Source organism: Peromyscus maniculatus, chromosome 2 (genome assembly GCF_049852395.1).
Source record: "Peromyscus maniculatus bairdii isolate BWxNUB_F1_BW_parent chromosome 2, HU_Pman_BW_mat_3.1, whole genome shotgun sequence".
In the NCBI taxonomy this organism is placed as follows: Eukaryota; Metazoa; Chordata; class Mammalia; order Rodentia; family Cricetidae; genus Peromyscus; species Peromyscus maniculatus.
The window spans coordinates 149,862,909-149,865,848 of record NC_134853.1 but is presented as its reverse complement, the minus strand read 5'-3'; the positions used below and the strand labels follow the sequence as shown (position 1 = coordinate 149,865,848).

At 50.1% G+C, this 2,940-nt stretch overlaps 1 long non-coding RNA gene across 1 annotated transcript; it reads left to right on the top strand.

Annotated features, from left to right (window-relative positions):
• Positions 1-496: 496 nt before the first annotated feature.
• LOC143271697 (uncharacterized) lies at positions 497-2,610 on the top strand. The gene is made up of 2 exons (XR_013048888.1): positions 497-803; positions 1,755-2,610. It is a non-coding gene; the product is annotated as an uncharacterized LOC143271697 (long non-coding RNA).
• Positions 2,611-2,940: the final 330 nt, after the last annotated feature.

The window sequence follows — 2,940 nt, the reverse complement described above, 5'->3', positions numbered from 1 at the left end:
GAGGAGTCCCTAGGAACCTGGGCACATGTACACTGCAGGATGCCCTCTTCTGGTGGGGCTCCTCAGGGACCACTCCTTAGCATCCAGCATGCCTGGGCCCTGCTCTTGTAGGAGCTAGAGGACTCAGAGAAGAAACCTGGCCAATGTACCTTTCCTGGATTGTGGATGAATCCTGTAAGGCTTACTGGAGGAGGCATGGGCCTTAGAATTGCTCTGGGAACCTTCCCACCTCTCCCTGAGCCTGACTTCTCAGGCAGGGATCCCCTCATTGCTCCTCAGTTAATGGGCTAGAAGTTTCTAGAATATGCCAACTCCATCTTTTAACATGTTGAAATTGCTTCACAAGGAGCTGGATGGAAAGGGAAGGGCAAGATGGCGAGGAGCTCACAGCCCCAGAGACTCCTGCAGAGCCTCCCTTGGTGTCCAGGGGCCCAGTGAGGGAAGGGGCTCTCTCTGTTCCAAAGAATAGACCCTGGACCATGGAGTGGGAGGGCAGTGAGCCCTGTGAGCACAGCACCTGTAACTGTACACTGACCTTCTTGTGGTGTCCCTACATCTAGTCCCAGCATGTCACAGATGCCCCGTGAGCTGCCTCTGGTCACCGTGGAGTCCTTAGCCTGCCACGCCCTCTCACCTCCAGGCCTTTTGTGGTTACTTCTCTGTGTTGTGAAAATCTTCCCTGCAGGCTTGCTCTGCATCTCACCAGTACTTCCTGCTAGTGCAAGGCAGCGATGTGCCCTTGGTCAGCAGGAAGTCAGCTCTGTGAGCCAGCACCCTGCCTCCCTCCTCACCAACACCTACAGGTCAGCCATCCAGGGTGTCTTAGGAGTCCTGTAGACAGGATGGAGTAGGGCTGGGAGCACAGACTTGAGGGTCAGACCCACTGCATATGAGCCAGGTTCTGCTTGTACTGGCCAGTCTTCACTGAGTTATACAAGCTTTGTGTGACTCAGTCTCCTCATAGGAGATGGAATCAATCATGGCAGTACTTACCTCTTCAGGCAGCTAAATGATTATGTATTTGCATGTGAATGCACACTTTGTGGGGAGCAGGACTTAAGGCTGAGCCTAAAACCCAATGCATATCAGGCAGATGCTCTAATTGAGCAACTGCCCCAGCCTTACCCGTGTACACAGGGCCTGAAGTGTGCTGATTGCTATAGTCCTGCTGCTTATCCCCTCACCAGTTTGCAGCCAAGGACAGCTTCTTCCTCAATCCAGCATTTCTAGCTCCTGAACCATCATACCCACCTGCAGCTCTGGAAGCTCATTCTGGAACACTCCTTTATGGCACAGGCTCACCATCTATAAATCAACACTTTGCACTAGGCACACCATGCTGCAAAACCAAGACACAGACTGGGATTCAACCCTTTACTGTGCGTTACAAGGTCTCCTGTGAAGAGTGCAATAGGGTCTACCAGATGGCCCAGAGAGTAAAGGCCCTTGTCAGGCAAGTCTCATGACTGACTCTCAAGTTACCCTCTGACCTTGTTGATAAAATTCTTTCCCTGGGGAAGATGGAAACAACATCCTGACCTCCCCTTAGGGTCTTAACTACAAATCAAAATAGGACCCCATCACAGTTCACCCTGGGGAACCAGTGAGTTTATTGGGGCTACTGACAGGAGTGTGGGAGAAAGCAGGCAGGCTGATCTCATAAAGATGGCGGCTGTTTTGTTTGGAGAATGGCATTTTACAGCACTCCACCTTCCTCCAGCTCTTACATTCTTTCTGTCCTCCCTCTTCCACAGTGGTTCCTGAGCCTTGGAGAGGGAGACATAGATGTCTGACTTCTCCCGTTCCAGAGGGGTCCCAAACCCTCAGGCCTTCACTCATCCCTGTCTTCAGATCATGACTGCTGATGAGAGTCAGTGATGTTCCTTCTACTACAAAGCACAAATGAGAAGGCAGAGAACAGGAAAATATCCAAATGGTACCGACAGCAGTCATGCCTGTGGTTATAAACACAAATGCTGAGAAGCACCTTTGCCGGCACATCATATTCGTTCACCCGGGAAACAGCAGTCACTTCACTGGGGACTGTGCCTTCCTTGGCCATAGTTTTTTGTGTAAGTTCCCAGTACCAGATGTTATAGGGTCATCTTTAAGTTGGATCAGAAAGCTGGTTCTATCCATAACCGTTTGGGCCACTATTGTACCAGCCAGCACTTCCATTATGAAGCATGCAGGTTCTATAGCTCATCAGACTTTGGGCTATAATTCTCCCTAGCAACCTTGGTAGCACTTTCTAGTATTTCGGGGAGGGGACACTTCTAACTCACTGCTATACTACAACCAAAGCATGGGATATCTTCAACACCAGAGTCTTACCATTGAGTTCTGGAATGCAACCACAGTGGCCACAGGTTTATTGTTTAGGGATTTCTAGAGCCTCCATAACCTGCAACTCCTAAGGAGGTGGCCCATTCCTAGCACTGAGCTTCTCAGTCATCAATAACTTACGGATTCTGGGAACATCTGGTTTTATCCTTTGTTTTCTCTGTAGCATGTATAGACCCAGGCTACCACAGACATCCCCAGTCACCTCAGCGAGTAGCATCTGGACCTTGCCCAAACAATAAAGGTCCCAAGAATGCCACAGCTGCACCTGGCCTGTGCCTCTGTGAACTCATTCTCCATCCCTGCTCCCTCAGATGCTCTCTGTGTCTCTCGACGGTCTCCAAATCTTCAAAGCCCTCAGAGGTTAGCATTATATCATCTGTACACCAAACCATTTCTACAGAGGATGGGCAGGGCGAAGATACAAAGTCATTATCACAGCAGGAGCAATGCCAGAGCTCTCGCAAATTTGTCTCTAGTTTCGTCATGCCCTTCTGACTACATCACGTGTTGCTAAAATTCCTTCCCTGGGGAGAAGTGAATAATGTCCAAGTGGACTACAGTTCGTTCTGGGGACCACTGCACAAGAGGTGGCCT